Below are 16,977 nucleotides of genomic sequence, written 5' to 3' on the forward strand. Positions count from 1 at the left end.
CTTTAAAACTGTTATCCTTTCATGTTTCAAAACTTAGTCTTATCCCAAATCTTCCACATCCCACAAATAAGCAAATATGTGGCCTGCCTATATGTGCACTCTTCTGGTGAACATACAAACTTCACTTACACTGTGGGAAAGTAAAAACCATTAAAAAAGAGAATAATGTATGTTTTTTTCCTTCTGTTTTAGAACAAAGCCTCTAAAGGGCAGTGGATGGGTTCTCTGTATTCTATGTATGCACTAATACCCTCAAGATGCTACTGAATAATTGATGAGCTTATGATTAGACTGCTGTCCTCAGTTCTGAACAAAATTCATGGACCAAATTTATTCACATCTAATACTGAATTCTATCTCTTTTATCATGATCAAAATATGCATCAAGGTTGATCTCTGTTCCCTAGAATTTTATGGGTTGATTCTTTACCTAGTCATAATCTTGATATGTGATCAACTCAGGTACAGCACCAACTTGGGATGTCACTGACACAAATTCTCATAATCCATCAAGAAAAGATACCGAGACCATGCCTTTATAAGAGAAACAAGTCTACAATGCAGACACTTCAGGAATAAATACACTGACACAAGCAGAGGAGACTATTTATACTTTATAAGCAGACTGCTTTGTCAAGGTTATGTCTAAGAGAGAAAAATTGTTATTAATAAAATTTTTAATGTTATTAAGTTGGAGTTCATTTTGCTGAAATGCCATCACATCATTTGACAAACATAAAACAATCAAATGTAGAAGTGCTGTAATAGACAAATGCCTGCAGTCTATTTTCTTCTCCAAGTTTATAAAAGAAGCTTATGTTTTATTTGGCCAAGAGGGGTGGGGTCAGCTGCTGATGAGGAAGATTCATAAAATACTTCCTTTTCTGTGTTGTATCTAGAGGTAAAGTAACCCATTATACCCTATGGATAAGGAGGTGTTTAAATAATCGAAGAAGGCAGCTCTTTTAAGGATATTAAATGAAAGATGTTCCATGCAGACAAGATGGCAAAGGTAGGAGTCACAGAGCACTGTCAGAAAATGTGAAACTAAAATGGAAGTTTGTTTTGAGTAACAACAGAGAAGAGACAGAAACAGGTAAACAGTACGGTAGAATCTTGCACTGTAAAATGTGTCTAAGCCAAGATGCTTTCATAGGAACAAAGATCAGAGACTGAGAAGTACTTATAGTTCTGCTGGGTAAGATCTGGGCAAATTATTTCAAGTCCTTGGGATTCATTTTTCTACCTTAGAAAAGGGGTGAGGACACATTCTGTGGTCCCTTCAAGTTCAAAATCTTTACAACTAAGTCATACATGTAGGAAACAATGATCTCATATTACTGTTGGAAGTATAAATTGGTTTAGCTTTTTGGAGGTTAGTTTAGCACAATCTGTCAAATTTTTAAACACACATTTTCTATAATCCAGCAATTGTGTTTCCAGGATAATTAATTTTAGCACTGCTTGTAATAGCAAAAAGCTGGGGCAGGGGGATTAAATATTCATCAAGATGGCAAAATTTAGAAATAAATTACAATGCATTCATACAATGCAGCCATTAATGAGAATGGAACTGATCTGAATCTCTAAAACACAGTGAAGAGAGCAGGCCTTCAGTCCAATAGGATCTAATTATGTAAATATAAATATATGTGTGTGTGTATACGTGTGTGTATATACATATTTAAGAAGGCACTTGACTGAGCTAATTAAGTAAATACATACAGGAAAAAAAGACTGCAAGGCCATACATCAACTGTTAACAGTATAATCTACAGGGAGAGGCTGGGGGGAGGGGGCAGAGGGAGTGAATGGAAAGGTTTATGTTTAAACTCAACGTACTTCTGGAGTGTTTCCTTCTTTTAAAACAAGAATTGATTTATCTTTTATTTAAATATTTCAAAAAAATTTAAGAAGCAGAAACAAGTGATGAAATATTTAAATTTATCAAAAGGAGGCTTTTGTTTTTAAACAAAAAGATGAAAACACTGATATAGATGATCTCTGACTTGTTGCACTTTATTGAGAAGCAATTTGAGGAGAAATGAGCAAACACTGATGGGAATAGTTTTTTTAAGTAAGTAACAATTAGCTAAAAATGAGCCAAAACACAAATTCCTGGAGGGCAGTGGCTAAGTCTTTCTCCCTAGTGTCCCACAAGGACAGCATTCAATAAACAAGTATTACATTGAAACGAAGCGAGCTAAGCACAACTGAACTCCACTGACATAGATAAGAGATACAGGTATGAAGATCTGATACTAGCGGTTGTGGCAGAATTCTAAGATGCTCCTCTAAGATCCTCCTCCTCCCCATGTACTCTGTATAATCCCCTCCCCTCGAGTGTGGGCAGTACCTGTGAATATGGACTAGTCACTCAATGTAGTTGACTGGAGAGATACCTCTGCTGGCACTGAAGAAGTAAGTTGTCAGGTTGTGAGCAGGTCACGTGGTTAGGACCTGAGGGTGGCCTCTAGTTGCTGAGAGGGACCCCTGCTGACAGCAAGCAAGAAAATGAGGACCTTGGTCATATAATCACAAGGAATTGAATTCTGCCAAGAACCAATGAGCTTGGTAGAGGACTTCAAGCCTCTGATGAGATTATAACCCCCAGAGACACTTCAATTTCAGCCTGGTAAGACCCAGAGCAAAGAATAGAGCTATATAATGCTTGGACTTCTGATCTGCAGAAGCTGTGAGATAATGAAAGGCTATTGTTTTAAGCTATAAGTTTGTGGTACATCAATAGAGAACAAATATAGTGGTCATCAATTCTATCAGACCCAATGCCCACTTTTTTTTCTAAACAGTCCTGTTATGTTACCTACTGTACTATAATAAAATTCATAGATTTAGAACCTACTAATCACATAAAAATACAATAGCTATAAGGAAGGGCTTTTTAAAATAATTTATAATAAAATAATATGCATCTCAACCAAATTAGAAAACAAAATTCCCCTTATAAATTTTCACAATGCTTTCCAAGGGGAGGAGATTCCATAACCATAATCTCTGCTTGCCAGGATCAGTGTATCTAGAACACACTGGCTCCAAATTGGGAGAATATGTAATATTAAAATGCTTATTACTTGCTAATTTTATTTCTCTATGAATCATGTTGTAAAGGATGCCTTTGAAAATCATACTTGCATTGTATTTTTATTCTTTTTCCAAAATGGACTTAAAAAGGTTTGAAAGCCTCATAATTTTCTTTCTTCCCTCCTCCTCCTCAATTATTAAGTACTCACTGGGCACAGGATACTGCTCCTTAAAATTAATTTTCACAATTAAATAGACTTTTAAAGCTTCTAATTTATTTCCTAGCTCTCATTTTTCAGATGTGAACAAAGAATCACCATCATCTAGTGGCTCATTACACACACTATAAAATATTTTACCCCAGCTGTGAAGCTGGCCATAGTAAATACGCTTTGTAGCCTTAATCAAGATTTATGAAATATAATAATGTAATTTTTAAAGGCCACATGCCAAAGGACCTCCTAAATTAATAAAAATACTTAGTGCTTAACCTATAACACACTTTAAAATCATCACACAGTCTTGCAGGTAGCTATCTGCCCACATGCCCAAGGCTAGGAACAACTGATGGAGAGCCTGTCACCAAACCTATTTACTTGATTTATTTTACAGTAACCTTCTAAGGCCACATATATGATGAGTATTCACTGTGTGATGGGGAAATAAATTATTTAGTCTGGACGACCTGACAGTGCTACTATTAAGTCATTAATTCACTGTGAGGGGGAAACTCCCCAAATGGCCTTTTTTCAATGCCCAAATAGCAACACTATTAGTAACCATTTACAGATTCCTAGAACTCTAGAGCTGGAAAGGACTTAAGGGTCACAGCCCTGGCTTTTCACAGATGAGCAAACTGAGAAGCCTATCCAAGCTCACAGCCATCAGTGGCAGAACCCAGGATAAGATAAGGAGAGGTAAGGCTATGGGTTCTCAATCTCCTCATTCAGAAAATGGGCATAACCACACCCTTGGTAGGTAGTTATGAGGATGCAATGAAATAATACAAAATTGAACACATGAAGGACATAGTACATGCTTGACACTTAACAGCCACTCCATAACTATCACTTTCCTCCCCGGAGTATCCTCCACCAATTTCTCCCACCATTTTTTTTTTTAACCAAAATATCATTTAGGATGGTGTAAACTGGTGATGATTTTCTGACATGTATACTGCATTGACAACAAACTGAGGAAAGATAGAGTCCATTCTGGAACTGAAGGGCTTACTGGGAGGCTACAGAGGAAGCAGCTGACTCCAACCCTTAGGACCTGTTTCTACGTTCTCAAAGGTTTCAAAGACTTTCAATTTGTCGGACTGCGCCGACATCACCTTCCCCAAGGTTGACAGTACGCAGAGTTTAGGGCCAGTTTTTCCAACCCTGTGCTTCACACATGCTTTCTAATCCCTTTTCCAGTTTTTATTCAAACACTTCACGAGATTATCTATACCCTGGCCTCCTTTTTCTAACCTCTAATTCACTCAAGTCTCACTATCAGCCCACCACTCTCCTTAAACTGTTCTTAGCAAGGCCATTAATAACCTCTTCCTTGGAATTCCTGAGGTTCACTTTTCCATCCTTACCTTCCTGGATCTCTCTGCAGCACATGACACTCTTGAACACACCCTTCTTGAAATGCTACGCCCTTAGTCTCTGTGACAGTCTCTTCTGGTTCTGCTTTTATCTCCATGTGTCTCTTCTTTAACTACTGTCTCCTTAAGAGATGTGTTTCCCAGGGCCATGCTTCCTTTATCTATCTACCCTCCTGGTTTCAACCACCACCTACTAGTTTCCAAATCTCTGTCTCTAGCCCAGAGCACTCCTCTGAATTTCAGATTTGTACAGTCATATGTCACAATATGATACTGCATGTCCCTACTGACACCTCAAATCAACATACTAAAAACAAAAATAACCTTTTTTTCTTAACTAACCTTCTCTTAATGCACATCCTCCTCCACTGTCCTTTATCTTAATATGTGGTAGCACCACACAGTACCCATGCTAAAAACCTGCAAATCTTCCTTGACTCCTTCCTCTCCCTGATCCCATCATATCTAATCAAGTGGTTAGATCTTCTAATTTTACCTCCTAAATATCCCTCTAATTCATCTCTGCTGTACCTATTTAATAACTTCTATTCTAGTTCAGGTATCAATCTCTTACCCAGATTACTTCAACAGCTTCCCAACTATCTCCCCGCCTCCCACTCTCTCCCCCTCCACTCAATTTCACCTTCACCCGGCTTACAGAATAGTCAATCTAAAATAAATATATAATCACACTACTCTCCTGCTGAACACTTTTTAAATAATTCTCCCATTAAAAGGCCCTGGAATCAGATCTCTGCACTTTGGGATCCACTCTCTGTACTCATCAGACATGGCCTTGAAACAGTCACTCAACTTCTCTGTACCTCCATATTTTTATTTGTGAATATCCCAGAGGATTAAGCGAGAAAACAACTATAAAGCACGTAATACAGTTCCTGGTATACAGTAAGTGCTTAACAAATGGTAGTTATTAGTGATCATATTAATAAACTTGTAATGATCACCGGGCTGGTATACAAGTTCACAGTGCATACATGGTCCTTCCTTGAATTGACCCTTGCTTACCACTCCAGGCTCCTCTATAAGAATGCCCTGCCTCTTAACTTTATGCTTCAGCAACGCTGAATTTAGTAACTACTTACTGTGACACACTTAGTCAAAAATACATATTCCTTTCACTCCCAGCATAAGTAAGGCCTTTTTCTTCAGGCCTAATGAGAAGTGTTACATTCACCAGGAAGCCTTCTCTGAACATCAGAGCTTATTAAAATGTCTCCCCAGGTGTATTAGATAGACAGAGGAAAGAAAGTCACCTGGGAATCTCTTCCCCAATTCCACTTGAATTAGGCCAATTCTTGCCACAAAGGAGTCACCACATACTCAAATTTAACTTATGTGAATTCAACTGTGTTCCCAGAAGGAGGAGTTAGGAACAGTGAGAGCTCCCCATCACTCCACTCAATGACTGTATGCTCCTTGCTATAATCAAGCCTGAAACAGAAGGTAAGAGTGACTTTAGAAGTCTCTCAACTACTGACACATGTGTGGAGGCGGCGAAGAATTAATTGAAGGCTCTAGAGACAAGAGAGGTAGAAAAGTGGCAGAATAGAGTTATCCTGCCTAGGAGAATTAACCATTAAACTTTCCTTTAAAAACTCAATAGGTGATTTCTACACGTCAAAACAGTTTGATAACCCCTGAAATAAATGGTACACAATTACTTCAGTAGTTAACAAAGTGTATATTTGTTAAGGTTTAGGTGATTAAATGTGTGATGGAGGTATGACAGACCACAGAGAGAGTGAAGAAATCAGTGAACACAACACAAATATACACAAGATTATGACTACTACACAACAGCAAAACAAGTATCAGAGAGAACTATACCAAGCCACCAATTACTTAACTGCAAAAATAGCTTCATAGAGGGACTTCTGAGGCAGGTCAGGAATTGCTTAGTAATGGTGGCACTCATGAAGTGAGGTGTTGTTAAGAAAAATTAGGAATGTCAAATCAAACTTCTAGTGAAATTAAATTCTCATAATCCAAATTAGCTTATGTTGGGATGTGCATGTATTAAGAAAACCATGACATGGTACTTTGGAGGCATTTAAGGATCTTCCAAAGAAAATTTTGACAGTACTTGATTTTTACACTCTGTCTTGACTTTAGAATACCACCACTAACCCCACCATCACCCCAGCTATGTGACTCCACTATATTCTCTTGCTAATGCCACCATCTGCTGGTAACTGGAGCCATGGGTTTCCATTTGAGTCTCCAAGACTTGACTGATTCCACAGTCAGCATTAAAAACAGAAACACTGGAACCCAGCTTCCCAAGGAGAGAAATGTCTGGTTCTGCTTCAGCTAGCACAGACGAGGTGTCTATGGGAAAAAACACAAGTTGTAAGGAAAGCAAGTCCATGCAAGTTCCCCTAGGGGAAGTTAAACTTTGCTCTCCTTTGGAGATTACACAACATCCCTGCTATTAATCACCTGATATTACTTTTACTCCTCCTCCAGTAGGCTACAAACTCCTTGAAGACAGTCATAATATTTGATGGGAAAATTATCAAAACTGCCTCATCCATTAATCTCCTTGGCAAATCATCACAAAGTACTGCTCTAGGAGAGCACAGATTTTTCTAGTGATTACAACTGTCTAAAATTGGAATGAGCTGCTTTATAAAGAAATAAAATGCCCATCAAAAAGAGACTTGCTATATCTGTTAAAAGGCCACTTTTAAAAAAGTAAAATCATACAAATATAAAACATGTCAAAGATTTTAACTCATCAATTAATGAAGCAGCCAGTAAGATAATACAATCAGTTCAAAAGAGAAGTCAAAGAACACACGTACATGTACACAGGCTATCTGGAATGCTGAAACTGCTTTACAAATAGATGCTCAGCATCTCCAGGACAATACTCAATTACATTCCACTCAACAAATTCACTTGTATTTCTATGGACAAGACTAATCTGCATTACAATCAGTTTTCTGCAACTTACAAAGTTATAAAATAGCTCAAAGACAATGAAAGGTGCAGATGACCTAGAAGAGTGCAATAGATAGGACAGTCAGTAATCTTCTGCGCCCATTTCATAGTTTTTCACAATTTTCCTTGACAACAACCATACAATGGAATATTACGCAGCTGCTAAAGAGAATGAGGCACCTTTTCGTGTACTGACATGGAATAGCCTCCAAGGTATGAGAAAAAAGCAAGCCGCAGTACAGTAATATGGTGGGTGACATTTATATTTGAGAACATGGGCATATGCCATATACACAGGGTGTATTTCTGAAAAGATATATAAGAATGTTAATATTGGGGGGAATATGGTGAAGGTTATATGAGAATTCTTTTGTCTAAAGTTAGGTTAAAAGAAAAAGTTAGAAGAAAAAAGTAAGCAGATAATTAATACTTGTTGAGGGTAGGGGTGGTGAATTCCAGATTTAGTTAACATCTAAAGAAACAAAGTCTCAAAATATGAACCAAACTGTGACATGTTCTGACAAGGTTACCTGACTAAATCAGTTATCTTCTATATACACCTTTCAAAGAATGAGATTTGGAATTAAATGGACCTACTTTAGGACCTTATTCAAGAAGAGTTTCTAAAGTACCCAGAGAACTTTAATATAAGTTAACAGACTTATCTGTTACTTATCATGTAACCCCAAGTCTGTGCTCTATGGAAGTTACAATGTGTGCCTTTAGACACTGATTAGGCAAGTACTTCCTTCTAATAGTTTGGAAGATAAATTAATTTATCTAGAAATGGTTGATTTTATTTGAGGTTAATTATGAAAACTATTAAATAAATGTAAATGAAGTTATATAAGGATAAATGCATAAAATAGAATAAAAGTGAAAAGATTCCAGCTGTACTGGAACTAAAGCTAATGAAATAGATGCAAAACTTTAAGAAATCACCAACAAATCTGTAACTTATGAAAACTTGCTTTATATTTTAAAAACCACTCACTACCTTTTCTTCAGAGCATTCCAGAAAATACTGTGAATACACAAGCCAGAAAAATTACAGCATGTGCTACAAAAGAGACAATTTCAGCCAAGGAAATGACTTTATACAAAGACAAAGGATTTACGGTTGTTTTAAAATATGTCTATAAATTCCTTGACATCCCCCCAAAAACGTGGAGCCTAACAGCCTTCCCTTGAATGTGGGCTGAACTAAGTGACTCACTTATTACAAATAGAATATATCGAAGCGGCAGTGTGTATAGTCAAGGTAGGACACGTGAGGCATGTGCTTTCCTCCCTGCTCTCTCTTGCATCATTTGCTCTCGGTGAAGCCAGCTGACACATTGTGAGGACACTCAAACAGCCTTAGAAAGACCTAAGGCCTCTGTGCCAACAGCCATGTGAGGCAGCCATCCTGGAAGCAGATCCTCCAGCCCCAATCAGGCCTTCAGACGACTGCTGCAGGGCTGGTCACAGCTTGACTGCAACCCACCAGAGATTCTGGGCCAGAACCACCCAGTTAAGCTGCAAATGAATTCCTGACCCAAAAATATTGTTAGATAAGAAATGTTTGTAGTTTTAAGGTGCTAAATTTGGGGGGGTAATTTGTTACATAGCAATAGGTAACTAATATAAGGTTTAATATTTAGACATCTGTATAATTATAATCTTTTTAAATTTATTGTGGAATTAGATGAAATCGACTATGCTTTACAAAGATAACTGCAATCAATGTATAAAATAGGATCCAAAGAGATAAATTAAATCAGAATAAGAACATTAAACCCTAAGTAGAATATACATACAAGTATTTAGCTTGTAAAAGATTGAAAAACAAACACTTGGATGGGTGAAAGAAAAAGTGGTGTGAAGAGGAAATTAGCTGGGAAATCTCAAGTACATAGTTTACATTGAGCAGCAAGATATTTTTCACTAAGTGATTTAAAAAGGAGTTCTGGATTTACTTTAAATGTCATTAGCTTGGAAAACTACAATTCTTCCTCTAGAAGAATATACCTATACACAGAGAATGGGAAATCTGAATGTTTATGTAAAATAACTTCTCAGTGAACTAAAAAATTTGGGGTCAAATATAGCATATTTTCACAGGAGAATCAGCATTGGCACCTTTAATTGTCTACCTCCTTTTCCCTCTACCCTTAACAATATTATCAAATTGTCCCCATTCAGGTAATTATTAAAATTCTAACTTCTCCAGCAACCTTCCCCAAATGAGCAAAAACAAGATAGGATCTCTCCTTTTGGACACCTGCATGCCAGGTCCTCATGCTGACACCAGGAACTGACATGAAGAGCATCGGCTCTGGAGACCAAGCCTGGAGCTGAAGCCCTGCCCTGGCATACTGGCCACAAACCACAGGCCGACTGTGCTCCCCCCTCAGAAGCCCAGCTGCCTTATCAGTAAAATGAAGATAATACACCATTTACAAGGTTGTTATTATAAGGATTAAATGACATTCAAAAAAAAAGGCCTACTATAATGTAGCCACTCAATATACTGTATCTAGCTGTCAAATGACCTTTTTGCTTATATGCACTACATTTCCCAAACCAAAAAAAAACAAGGACACAGACTGCCAGAATATTTTTGCTATCATATAAAGATCTAAAAGGTAGCCCAGGAGATTAATGTGGATTTATGACATGTTATAATTTCTGGAACATTATAATAGCTTGTGAGTTGATACCAAAATCGAACACTCAGGTACTCAACAAGTATTGGAGAATCTAGACTGTGATCAATATTCATATAGCACTTATTATAGTCTACATATTAAGTTATACATATTCTGTGTAGTAAATGTTTTTCTCCTCTACCAAGCTACATATCCTCTGACTGCTTTAAAAAACTTTCTTTATACCTCTATCTTTTATCATGGCCCCTTACATGCATAAGGCTGAGTGAATTTATCTTCAAGTCCTTGGTGTCTACTCATATCAATATAGCCTTAAGATTGTAAAATTCAGGCATCAGATCTTTACCTGACAAGATATGTGCACACTTACTCACACAGTATCCAGCCCTAACTAAAGCCAGTGTTAGGTACCCGGAGCAATGATCATTTCTCTATGTGCATCACTCTGTACAGTTTCTGGCACAGAGTAAATACTTAATGTTAGCTGAAAGAATAAATGAGAGAGAACAAGAGCCCAAGAAACGTGGTGGGTAATTAACTAGTCTGTCATCAAGCTACAGCTTCACTCCTGAGATCTCTTTACAATGTGTTTATATCTTTGTACAACTATTGTTTGATTTCCTTGTACAGCAGAACTCCCTAATCACTTCCTATCAGAAATTAGGACTAACATTTGTGCTACATGCCAAAAGTCCTCAGTATATGAGACATGTAAGATCCAAAGATTGTAATTTGACACTTGTATTGACAATTATTTTGCAAAATGGACTCCCTGACATTAAAAAAAAAAAAAACAAAGGGAGGCAGAATATCTAACACAAAGTCAAAGCACCTATTTGAAAGCTATTGGAAAGAAATTTTCTGCAGTTATTGTGTTTGTGTGTGTATGTGTGTGTGTGTGTAAAATTAGAAACAGTACCTTCTCTGTGACCCAGCAGAGATCTAAAAGGATGAATTTCAAATCTGTGTATGAGTACATGCAGTCATGCACAAGGATGGTAATAAGAAACTTCAAAGGTTCATTCAAACAATGCTATATGCCAAGCAATATACCAAATTCTGGAGAAGAGAGAAATAAGCATGAGATGAGGTGCACGAATTGGAAAGCAGACTGGCAGATCTAGAGAGTCTGTAGGCTATTACTTTCTCATCCGTCTCCAAACTCTCTCTTGGTTCTCCATCATCCTCAATCTCTTTGCCAGCCTCTATGCTGGTTCCTCTTCTTTCATATACCCTCTAAATCAGTGGTTCTCAAAGTGTGGTCCTGGAGTAACAGCATCAGCATCACCTGAGAATTTGCTCAAAAGGCAGATTCTCGAGCTCCACCCAGACCTACTGAATCAGAAACTTTGGGAGAGGGGCTCAGAAAGTTGTGTTTTACCGAAGCCTCTAGGTTATTCTTGATGCATGCTCAAGTTTGAAAGCCCATCTAAGTTTGGTCTAAGTACTGATTTCCAAAAGTTCTACTCCTTGTCCTTCCAGTTCTCACCCTTTACTTTTCTGGAATATCTTCTTCTACTACCTCTACAACATAATTTACAATAGCAACAGCTGTCATTTATTAAGCATTTATCAGTCACCATTCTGATTATTCACATTCTATCTTAATCTCCACAATTCTTAAAAGTATTATTAACCCCACTTTTCAAAAGAAACTTAGATTTAGAGATGCTAAATAACTTGCCCAAGGTCACCCAACCCAACCAATAATAGAGTGGCATAACGGAGATGTGACATCAGGTTTTCCTAACTCCAAAATCCACAGCATTAACTACTATACTAACTCCTAGAATGGTACTACTTCCATACCCTTGGGGGCTGTCAGTTACATTACAATTATTCCTAAACATCTCATGAACTCTGGAGTAGAATTTCCAATTACCTAATGGACCTCTCTAAACTCCACACAGGGGCCTTAAAATTGACATACCATCATTTCTTCCCTCCACTGTAAATCTGTTCCTCCTTTTGTGTTTTCTAATTTAATGTCCTCATAATCACCAGTTATTCAAACTAGACATGTCACCCTTGACTTCTCACTCTCTCTCACCTCTAGCTGTTCATAACATTGAAAGATTTTAACATCTAAAATATTTCTACAATCCATCCATTCCCATTGTCCCTTTTCAGGCTCCCAGCATCTCTCACCTACATCCTAACTGGTGTCCTTGCCTCTCTACTCTAATGCAATTCTGCATATGAACTGCCAGTTGACTTTCTGGTCTGATTCTACCTTCCAGTGCTCTCCATGGCCAACATGGGGATAGGACTGGAAGGAGGGAGTCTAGGATTTTTAGAATGGAATAGAAGACCGCCTCATAATTTGGCGCCTACCATACCTTTCCTGTCTCATCACTTCTGCCATACAATAAGCGTAAAAGAAACAATTCACAGTTTTCCAAAAATCTCTTTCAATTTTAATCTTTGGCAACTTTGTTTATGCTCTCCCCTCTGTCTGGAATGACTGTTTTCCGTTTTACATGTGGCAAAATACTACTTAACTTTCAGGGCTAATTTACACCCTCTTCTCTTTAAAGTTTTCCCTGACTCTACCAATTTCTTCCCCAGCCAAAGTAATCTTTAGCATTTTATTTATTCCAAAAGTGGTGAACTCTTATAACATTATGATTAGTGATTTATCTCCTCTGCTGAACACTTAGTATCTCAAATATAATGTGTCTTATTTGTCTTTCCGGCACCCAACACAGTGCTTACTAGAGCCAGCACCCAATAAATATTTGCTGAGCTGTTAAATAATGCAACACTTGGTATTGCAACACTACACAGGTTAGCAATTCAACTTCAGGTTTATGCAACACTCAAAAGAATGCTCACATAACAACAAAAGATAAAGACTAAAGGTTCAATATTCAGCAGCAGCATCTTTAACTTCCTCAAACCTTTTTGTTAATATTTTTGAGTACCCCTCTTCAAATAGACTCCTTTCCCAGCTAGTATTATTTGTATATTTTACAGGAAGAGCAGTAACTATAAACCTCACAGACCAGTATAAGAGATAATCCCAAGCAAAACTGTGTCGCTGAGAGTGGCTGGATAATTGCTTTGAGTACATTATTTCAGCAAATTTCCAATGGAACAGCCCAAGCACATCAAGTAGATTTTAGAAATGAGGACATGCGCTGCTGACTAAATACATAAGATAAACACACATTAGTGAGGCATTTGTTCAAATTAGTAACTGAAATCAGAGGTATACAACCACCTGATTCTGGTTCAAATATAATCTCATTTCATTTTCAGTAAGGATGACACTTCTGTTTAAGACTCTACTCTGAGTAACACAACTCCATCCCTCCTAACAAGCAGCTGTTATCAGTAGGATGCTGATTAGTCTGTCTTAGTCTTAACACTCACCCTTCTTAACCTGCTAATCCTTCACTCTCCAATTTTCCCGACTTTATGCTTTATTCATGGGGCCTGTTAAGTCTCCTCAATATAACCCTCGACCCCCCAATGACCAAATTCACTCTATTTTCTCAACATGACTTTTCTCCAATAGAAATTTTACACTTCTTTCGAAGACCAGATCAAATCTTACCTCTTCCAAAGGGTTCACTAACAGTGCCCACAAGTCTTATCTTTTCTAAATTTCTAGTACTAAAGTACAGCACCTCACATAGCACCTGTTTACATACCACCTCATTTGGTTTCATAACTGTTTTATATAATATGCTTTATATTCACAGCTAGACTGCTCTTAAAGGAAAAAATCCAGGTCTCTTATATCATTTGTAATCCCACAATCCCCCTCCAATATGTAACATAATATTGGGCATGGGGGGCACATGCATTAACTACTTGAAGGAGTGAACTAAATGCTTGCTATACACTGACACGGCTTTTCCACAGTGTCGTATGTAATAAATATCTATTGCGTGCCTCCTCTGTGACAAGACTTTTGTAGGTGCTGGAGATATGGCCCTGAAGAAAACAAACATGATTCCTGTCCTAAAAGCTATTATAGTCCAGAGATAGTGAATTTCGAGTATTCTAAAGTTACTGAGCAAAGTTATTACTGGTTCCAAGATGTAAGAACCTCAAGCAACATACTTTACAGATCCTCAGTTATGAAACTAAATCACAGAGTTTTAGAGCTGAATGAAAAATTGTCTTGCGCAAATCATGATGAAATTTCAGTATAGTCTATCTACCAGTTCTAGGCACTGCCTTCATCAACGATCAGAAAAGACTAACTTCTTTCCTACTTCCAATACTCCCTTCTCCCAAGGATGGTCGCTGCAACCACCATACATCTACCCACGAGGGAGTCCACCGCACTGAGAAAGCACTGGGCTGATGATATGCTGCACTTCTACATTCAGGTGTGTCCCATTATCAATTCGTTGAACAGAATCTGCATTTTCTGCCTAGTAAAGAACAAGCCTGTACTACTTTAAGGGAAAATAAGAACCAGTGCCTCCGTTCTTCCTTGGCCCTAATAATGACAGAAGCACAACGTGGTTTGGGGGAAATTAAACAGCTGATTTGAGTTTATGAGGAAAAGCTGAGGATGACTATCCGCCTCTCCGCCTCAAAATCTGTAGCAACGATGCGATAAAATGCTTAGGGCCAACAAAGTTTTGTGCGTGCATTAAGCACGTGCACACACACACACGTGAAGTTGGAAGTTCTAGGCAACAGGTTGGTCGCCCCCTCTCTACACTGAGAGACCGCCTTCCCCAGGTCGTGGGTGTGTCTGACGCCGCACACAGGCACTGATTCACAACCCTCTCCATAACAACCGGCACCTCCTCGGAGCCCCGCCAGGGCAGGGGCGTTGAAGGCCCCAGCAGTGCCAAACTTTCCCAACCCCAACCACGGCGTCCCCGGTTCCGCCTCGTCTCAGTCTCGCGCAGCCTCGTCTCAGGCAGGACGCGAGACTGCTCTGGGAACCCTAGCTTCTCCGGATCCCGACTCCTCCGTCCGGGGGCCTGACAGAGCCACGCCGAGACCCCCAGACGCCTCCTTCCCACGACAACTTCTAGGACTAGAGCGCTCTCGCCTGCCCCTCACTGCCGCTTCCCGGGGCGCCCGCGCCCAGAAACTGACCCTCGTCAGCCCCCGTCCCTGTTCCTTCCCCGCCCTCGGAGAAAACGGCCGAGGGGCGTGGAGGGGCGCGCGTCACCGCACCCCGGGCCCGAGTAGCAGGTGCGGCCAGGCCCCACCTCACCGACGAGGCCGGAGCTACTCACCCCGACGATGTTCCTCTGCGACCTAGCCGCCGGCACAGACGCCTCTTCCGCCTGCTCCGCGCCCCGCTCGTAGCCACCGCCCCCTCGGCCGCAGCCGACGCCGCCGTCCTCGCCGCCGCCGCCGCCGCCGCCGCCGCGGCGCGCGCCCGCCCTCACGCACACCGCCGTGGCCGCGCACGCGCCTCTGCGCTCTGGCGTCACCTAGCAACTGGTCCGCGGCGGATGGGCGGGATCCCAGGGCTTAGGGCCGGAGGTCGTGTCCCGCGGGCTTTGCCGCTTTCCCCCACCCTCCCGACCCTCTGCCCTCCTGAGCAGGGGGCCTCTGGGTGTGGCTGCCCTACTGGGACCTGGCTCCGAATAAGTCACGTCACTATACGTCACTGTGTGGCGTCACTGCAAATGGAAAGTCCCCGCCGAGATTGCCGGGGCACCTGTGGTGGAAAGAACAGTGGCCTCGTCTAGACTGGCGTGAACCCATCGGCCACTTCTGCCAGATGCAGAAAGGTTCTCCAAGGACTGGGACCAGAAGAGGCTGAGTGTGCGGTTAATGTGGAAGACTGCTAAGTAACACTCGATAACTCAGCAGCAGTGTGTGATGGACCAAACCTTGATTCCTCTGACTGTTTCCTCATTTTTATAAATGAGGATAACAATATCCATCCTGCCAAGTTGGAGAGTTGTGAGGCTAAAAGGGAGCGAAGCATGCAAAAGTGCTTTGTAAAGCATAAAGCCCGTTGTACTTTAAAATGTATTGGAAGAAAAGACAGTCGAGCTAAAACAGTTAAAAGCACGGACTTTGGAGTCAGAAAAACCTAGATTCAAGTCTGATCCTGGATGTTGGACAGTCAGTTATTTACCCTTGAGCAAACTGGAGGTCCGGGGTAGTCGGGGTTTGGAGAGAGTACTGGAAAGGACATAACTCCAGGCAATGGAAGCTTCGTGAGTAAAGGAATGGAAGTGAAAATAGGAAGAGCAAGGCCTGAGGCAAGGAAACCAATTATGAGGCCGTTGCTGTACTCTAGATGAGAGGGGATCAGAGTCTTAACCAAAACATTGGCTGTGGGAATGCAGAGGAAGGGATAGAAGGGATATATACCACTGTTAAGGTGGTAGACTTGACAGCACTGAGTGAGGGATAAATGAGTAGACCAAGTTTCTAGCATGAGTGCTGGGGTAGATGGTGGAAACATTTAGCAAGATGTGAAGAATGATGAGCCTGGGTTATCCACAAGTTTCTGATCTAAGTTACTAGATAGTGGTGGTTACTATCCCAGGAAGATAATCGGATCTGTGGCATATGACGATGAGTTCAAATATGGATATGTTTGTTGGGGAAACACTTATTCTCCACTCATGATATCTCCCTCCATAAGGAGTGACATCCATTAATATAATACACCTGGCCTCTCACTGCACCCACCTCCAGCTCACCCCTCTCTGGAGCAGTGGTAAATTTAAAAAGAGAAACTGCCCACATGTAGCCCATCCCATTTTTTTTCTTCCTAAAAGA

At 40.1% G+C, this 16,977-nt stretch overlaps 1 protein-coding gene across 2 annotated transcripts in view; it reads right to left on the minus strand.

Moving 5' to 3' along the window:
- The window catches only part of BTBD9 (BTB domain containing 9), a 206,959-nt gene extending 191,341 nt beyond the window's left edge, over positions 1-15,618 (minus strand). The window contains exons 1-2 of one of the 2 annotated variants that reach the window (XM_032462991.1): positions 15,468-15,590; positions 2,357-2,493 (exon numbers count right to left, since the gene is read on the minus strand). The gene's annotated coding sequence lies outside the window, so the exon portion shown is untranslated. Of the gene's footprint in view, positions 1-2,356; positions 2,494-15,467 lie in introns of both variants that reach the window. The other variant, XM_032462990.1, reaches the window with a different exon arrangement.
- Between the last annotated feature and the right edge of the window lie 1,359 nt (positions 15,619-16,977).

Source organism: Camelus ferus, chromosome 20 (assembly GCF_009834535.1).
Source record: "Camelus ferus isolate YT-003-E chromosome 20, BCGSAC_Cfer_1.0, whole genome shotgun sequence".
Taxonomy (NCBI): Eukaryota; Metazoa; Chordata; class Mammalia; order Artiodactyla; family Camelidae; genus Camelus; species Camelus ferus.